This window comes from Palaemon carinicauda, chromosome 3, assembly GCF_036898095.1.
Source record: "Palaemon carinicauda isolate YSFRI2023 chromosome 3, ASM3689809v2, whole genome shotgun sequence".
NCBI classification, from domain to species: Eukaryota; Metazoa; Arthropoda; class Malacostraca; order Decapoda; family Palaemonidae; genus Palaemon; species Palaemon carinicauda.
In genome coordinates, this window is record NC_090727.1 from 46,001,599 (window position 1) to 46,009,098 (window position 7,500).

General features: G+C 34.1%; 1 long non-coding RNA gene across 2 annotated transcripts in view; it reads left to right on the plus strand.

Moving 5' to 3' along the window:
• The window catches only part of LOC137637299 (uncharacterized), a 408,033-nt gene that overhangs the window by 42,492 nt on the left and 358,041 nt on the right, over positions 1–7,500 (plus strand). The gene's annotated exons all lie outside the window — the stretch shown is intronic.

Here is a 7,500-nt window from a genome sequence, read left to right on the forward strand (position 1 = left end):
AGCCACATGCATGGTCACCATTTGGAGCCTCTTTGTTAAGGTATGAACACAATTTTTTTTAAATCCATAAAATGTCTTAAAGTTTTTACGATTATACGGCGGTTAAAAGTTCAATCCATACGCTAATAGTCCTGGTTCCATAGATGACAATTTTCGACTAGAGTGATTAAAATAACTTTATTGTGGTTAAGTGAAAATAGACAGGTAGTTATACCTAAAAAATTTAGTTTCTTTCGCTGGTACTTACAGTCTTAGCATTAACTTTAAATATTTTTTTGGAGATATATGATTTAAGATAATAATGATCTAGAAAACTGACAGTAGTGTTTAACTTAGTATCTACTCTGATTTTTTTCTTTTCCTAAATTATTGATGGTTTTAATTTAATGAGACTTATTCTCTCAGCTATTAATACCTGCTCCTATGACATGTCCAAACATCTAGTAAATAAGATCAATCAGTACTGGAAAGTACCTTAAAAACATAATACTGAAACTATGAGTGAAAATTTGTTCAAATATGGTTATTATTATCATGGATATTCATCAACCTCCTCGTCATTAGATTGGATCCCTGCAACATCGTATGCATCATTCTTGCCACATGAAATTTTTCCTGTTACATGACGTATTTTTGTGCAGGTCATTTTACTTATGAAGCAAGAGCACGCCTGAGTTCAAGATGCTTCGTGACAATTGCACTTGATAAGTTTCATTATAGCCTTAGGAGCAGATGTGTTTGCTGATGGAATGAGGAGCCACTTGAGACCAATCCTCTGCCAGCCAAACATTACATTCTTCACTTCAGGCATGGAGATGGAAGGTTTGTGAGCATGTCCTCAGTCGAATGTTTTAACTAAGGATCTCTCTAAAGGCATTTGGCATCGTAGCCATCTTATCTCCTTGAGCCACTTTTTTGGTGAAAGGAAACCACCGAGCAGCTAGAAGTGTCCCTTTAGCTTAACCGAGAGTCACAAATCTGGTCAGAACTGCTTCTGTCGAGCTTGAAAGGTTTGAGTCTTTCCTGAAGTCCTGGTACCCTTGAATTATATCTTCCTTATGATGCTAATGTAAAGTAAGAATAATTTTCCACCAGCTTTTCCTTCCACGACCAGCAAACTTTCTGGTGGTGTTACAACCAATCATCACATGCCAACCCAAAATGCAAGCAGAGTTTTCAGGAGTTGGGTAGCTTTGGAGATCTGTGATGTCAAAGATCTTGTCCAGCTGGAACATGAAGATATTAGTTACCAAAGCTCTCTGGTGTTATATTTACTACAATAAGGCATCTGTGTCAGGACTCCATACTTGCATTACGTCGGAGGGTCTTCCCAAATGTGTGAAGTGTGCAGCAGTGGCGATGATCATTGTGTCTGCCTCATCGTGGTTCATGTGTAGGCCTACCACTTACTCTACACAAGTACCAATATTTGTCCGTCTCCCACTGCGTCCTTTATGTGATATGTATGAGGGTATATATAACCGCTTCTGATCATTGTAGGTTTAAATGAATTTTCTGCTAAATATGAAGTAAGTTATTTTTTTTTTCCTTTATAGCTTAGAAACTGTTTCCTCCCAGTTAATGCTAAATTAGTTTATGCACTTACAGCATAGTAAGTTCCAGTGTTCTTTTGTTTGCCTGTTTTAACAATTCGTCTGTGTATGGATCAAAAACCAAATGATTCTCATAATAATGGTACATCTCCTTAATTTTGGCATTGAATATCCTTCTCAAATCCGATATGGGTTGGAGCTTAGAGCTGTTTGGAATCGAGTGCAGGCCTGCCATACCGTCAAAAACTATGCACTTATGTGAAGGCTCAAATGCTGATAACAATTCAGAATGCGGCTGATTAACTTATATTTCTCAGCCAATCATCAACAGATTCTTCATTAAAAATCTTCTGGGTCTTGGGATACAGAGTCATTTTCACTGTTCCATCATTCCAAGATTCTGTCATCGTTGCTGGGATCAATTGTATTTTTCATCATGTGGAGGGCATTCTGAGAAAACAGACTTCTTGGGTTGGATTAAAACTTGTAGTGCTCATCAATGCTTCGGGATGATCTTGACACTATCAAGAATTGACCTCTGAGGCTGCGTTCTTCCATCAAGTAGCTCTGAGATTCATTATCAAGTGATGTCTTTTGTTTGGGGTTTGCCTTAGAAAAAAAAAAGCACATTATTTCAAGCTACCCTTTCCGACGAACCAATCAACTGCTTTTCAAGGCAATCTGTTATGAAGTTCTTGTAAAATGATTTCCCTTTGTCATTAACATTTATGATGCCCTCTCTGAACTCGTTTGAACTGATTTTTCCGGTGACGATATTTGAAAGTGGTCCCATATTTTCAGAGAAAGGTTGTGGTGACTTATCATAGTTGACTTGATTTTGATAACATTCTCAGACTATCTTCTGATATCTAATGGAATCAGTTGATGGTGTTTTTGCTATTCCTGAGTGGGGCTAGAAGTGTGTTTCCTAGAGTTCTGCTACCATCATGGAGATTATAGGTGTTGTATTCCAGTATCGATTTCTAGCGTTTGCATTGTTAGTTACGCCTGTGATGAATGTATCTACCTTCAGGACTTTGTTTTCTTGCTCTTCTGTATGATCAACTCAAAGCCACACGAATGGCAAATCGGATTTGGCAACACAGAAGTCTTCTTCAGTAAGAGCTTTGCAGGTATGTCAGTCAGATTCTGGAAGTACATAGTGTGACACTATGTAGAAAAGCATTAGTCGCATATACTTTACTCTATCTCCGGGAAAACACATCTCAGAAAATTTCCTCATAAGCTTGCAGGTAACCAAGCCAATCAAGCCTTCGTGATGCAAACAAGGACATCTGCCCTATAAGGACCATCCCCATGCATTGAACAACAAATCTTGCATTTCCATCACCATTAAGTTTTTCCATGGATGTTTCAATGCGAGACTGAAGGTTCAAAGCATTCAAGTGCTGATGAACAACTTAGTGTTTGCCATCTTCAGCCATTGAGAATCCTCGAGCTACTTCTCTGACATTGTCCTCTAGTTAGGGATTCTTTTTGTAAAATTTCCACTATAAGGAATTGTATCAGGTAAGGAAGTTGTCTTCATGGACCTGCATTGCCTTTCTGATAGGAGAAGCGTTCATTATTGTTCTTGTAGTCATAGGTCCGTAAACTCTAGCTTTATTCATTACAAGTTCATACCATGAAACAATCATATAGCCTCCTAAGCAAAGAAGATAAGCTTTGATTACATGAGGTTCAAAACAACCTGATAGTGAAATGGTCTCGCACATCTTCAAGGGAGCCTGTGAGTTGAAGAGTTTTCTCATATACATTGCCTGATCATGTGAAATTGTGGTCTTGTATGGCGGCCCAAATGTTTCAGCTGAGATGCCTTGAGTGATCCGGAGAGCAGTGTAAATTGTTACCCACTCTAATACTGACATCGGAATTACTAGCAAAGGTGCAATGTTAATTGTGAATCATTGTCGCTCCTGGATCAAAGCCTGGTAGCCAGTCAGAGATGGTACATTTTTAATCTAAACTCTAACTCCTGACTCTCCAATCGACTGAGACTTCACACCCCTGAGAAAACCTTTGACATTTTAACAAATAATACAACATACATACTGATAAATATTGAACATGAGCCTTTTTACACATTGTCAAAAGTAAGATATAATTAATTCCAAAACCGGTTTCAGATCGCTTTTACCCCTAAAATAATTACCTAACCCTTTTTTTTTCGAGCATAAGGACCCTGACTTGATTCATATAAGATTATCATACGATTCCTTCACCCGTATTTACGAAACGCTTCATATAAGAAGTTTGATGATTTGAAATAATAAAATAATTCCTTGGTTTGATGGGATATCCCATTCTGAAGCTAAATACCAGGTAGTCTATTAGGACTCGTTTTATGAAAAATATATACTGTTTAAAAAAAAAAAAAGTGTTTCTGTTCCTTGTCACTAATTATCTTCCATAATGTTTTTATTCCTAATTGAAGTAATAATAATAATAGTAATAATAATAATAATAATAATAATAATAATAATAATAATAATAATAATGATAATAATAATAATAGAGGATTATTTAGGAAAATCCTGAACAAAATATTACAGTTTGAAGAACCCTTTTGTCTACTAAAAAGTCAGAGTCCAGAAAATGCAACAATAATTTTAACAAGTTATTTGAAATCAATCAAACGTTTTTGTCCAAGGCTTAAACTGCATAGACATAATGTTTCAATTTAATTTTGGAAATATTTTCTGGTCATTTCAAACCCGTATGGCATACAGTGAATGAAATTCTTATATATTCTACGAGAGAGAGAGAGAGAGAGAGAGAGAGAGAGAGAGAGAGAGAGAGAGAGAGAGAGAGAGAGAGAGAGAGAGAGAGAGAGAGATTGTATTGAAGAGTTATGTTAGCGATATAAAAAGATATTCTATATAGCTTCTCTCTCTCTCTCTCTCTCTCTCTCTCTCTCTCTCTCTCTCTCTCTCTCTCTCTCTCTCTCTCTCACTACTAATTCTCAAACATGGTGAAACAGGTTGATTGTTTGTAGGAACAGAAGCAAAACAATCTGGAAAATAATCATAGTGAAATAATATCATAAATATTATTGATAATGATAAGGAGATCTCAAACTATGATGGGGGATCATGTAAAGTTTTTAGCTGTGACAAAGCTTTTTTTTTATATAATTTGTGGTTTTCAATGTCTTGTATACATAGATAGTAACAATTTTCTATGATTTAAGAGCTATTTTATTCCATAGAATTACACTTTTTAGAAAACTAGAGAAGTTTGGACATTTAATTCGATTCCTCAAGTTTTTCAAACACAATTGTCCTATCTTATGATTAGAATTCGGAGCTGTGAAAGCATGTCAAGGAGACTAGAGTGCAAGAGGGATATTATTATTATTATTATTATTATTATTATTATTATTATTATTCTTTTTCTTCTTTTTATTTTTATCATTATTATTATTATTATTATTATTATTATTATTATTATTATTATTATTATTATTATTATTATTATTCTTTTTCTTCTTTTTATTTTTATCATTATTATTATTATTATTATTATTATTATTATTATTATTATTATTATTATTATTATTGCTGTTGTTGTGGCTATTATTCATAATTCTTCCTATTCTTCCTCTTATTCTTTTTCTTCTAGTTATTATTATTATTATTATTATTATTATTATTATTATTATTATTATTATTATTATTATTATTACTATCCGGTTTTCAATCGCTAATAACTTCGCCTATTTTAACTTCGCGCAAAGCAAAAATGATTTAAAACGCTTGCTCTTCGCTATTTCACAAACCGCTGCATCAGTTGCCTTATTTGCTGGTTATACCTTAGGCCATGGTCAAGGGCCTGCGCAAGTCCGGGCCAATTCTGCTCAATAGTTCATGACTTTAAAAATGGCTGCCACATTAGGAAGAGGCTAACTCTGAAAATATTTGGCGGACATAATAATTGCAATATAAATGACCTTGACTTTAACCCCTTCCCTCTTTCCTTATCACAACCCGCTGATTCAGCAATTTGTGGGAGAGTGTGGTTTTCGAGTGTACCTCTCGGGGTACCCCCTCTAAGCAGGGTATGATAGGGTATTATTATTATGGAAAAGCAGGATGATGTAAACTTAAGGGCTCCAACACGAAAAAAATAGCCCAGCGAGGAAAGGAAATAATAAAACCACAAGAGAAGTAATGAATAATTAAAATATTTTAAGAACAGTAACAGTTATTATTATTATTAATATTATTATTATTATTATTATTATTATTATTATTATTATTATTATTATTATTATTATTATTATCGACTCAGTAATATTTTTGTATCACCTAGAAAAAATGCAGTTGAAACTTTTACTCGAATTCTATATGTCCAAATATTTCATTTCCTTTTGAAGTTTTCGAGATTTTTTTTGGTAGATTATAATTTTCATTTTAATTGTTTCAACGCTAATATTTTACTTACGATTTTGCCTTCAATTTGACTTTTTTTCTTTTCCTTTTGAGCTTATGTAAAGTTATATTTTTTTGCTTCTCTCTCTCTCTCTCTCTCTCTCTCTCTCTCCTCTCTCTCTCTCTCTCTCTCTCTCTCTCTTTTCGGGGTAACATTTAATGTTTATTTTGCTCAAAGCTTCTTATTTAAGTAGAATTCTGTTCCATTTGTTTTTTTTTTTCGATGCCACAACCTTTTTTTCTAAAATATTAGAAAAAATTCCCTCTGAATATCATTCAGAAAATTAATGGCAGCCGGGCTTCCGACTTCCCTTTCTTATATTTTCTGTTACCTACTTAACCACAAACACATGTTCCTCCTATTGAAACTAACCAGCCATTTCCAATTCACCAATCAAAGCTGTCCTCCTTAATTCAACCAATGATATATTGCCTCGTTTCAATTTCTGTTTCATACCCGTAAAACTTATGTTGTCAAATGAAAGATGAATTCATCACTTTTAGAATTATTTGGATGAATTATGTTAGACAATTTGTCTGGAAGGATGTTGATACACCTATGACTTTTTTGGCCTTGATTGCAAACAACTAGAGTTGACTAACTACCAGGTATTTAATAATGTTCCTTGGTCTAGACCACTCTTGAGGTAAGATACACCGTTATGGAATAACTGTTGAGATATAGAGAGATAATGAAGAGAAAATCTGAAGGTGAGTCTAGTACTACATATAAGAGTAGGTCAATATCTTGTTAAGATTGAACCACTAATCACAAGAGAGTTATGAAGGATCGATTAGGGGCAGATAAGTAGATCTGCTCTTACTGTATCTTAAACTCATCATAGAGAAGCAAATAAAAACTATAAAATCTTGCAAACGCTTTGAATTACTCAGAGAAAGTTTGGATGTACTCCGTTACTTACAACTTAAAAATGTCCAGCTAAAAAGAACTTTTTTATATCTCTCTCTCTCTCTCTCTCTCTCTCTCTCTCTCTCTCTCTCTCTCTCTCTCTCTCTCTCTCTCTCTCTCTCTAACTATTGCCTTTTGTGGCTATAAAACCCCTTGCTGGCAAAAGGCGTAAGGCACAAACTAAAAACAAAATAAAGGAGTAAAGTATGATTTCATAGACCCATAAAACTTATTCAAATTTCACTGTATATAATAAAAAAGAACATTGCAATAATTTTCTCTCCTAAAAGAATAGTAGTGTAATTCCATTAAATACCACAAGTGACTCATTTAATCAATGATTTAAGAAAGAAAGAAAATCTAATTTTGGGAAATATAGAAAAGTGATCAGTGAGACTAACGATCGACATCGGAAGAGGAAATACTTTCAACGCTTTGTTTAAATTGTTATTATTATGATTATTACTTTTAATTATTATTATTATTATTATTATACTGGGAGTGGAGGGGATTCTGGATTTTGTGGAGAGAGGACAGCTTAGATGGTTTGGACATGTCAAAAGAATGGAGGAAGAGCGATATCCTG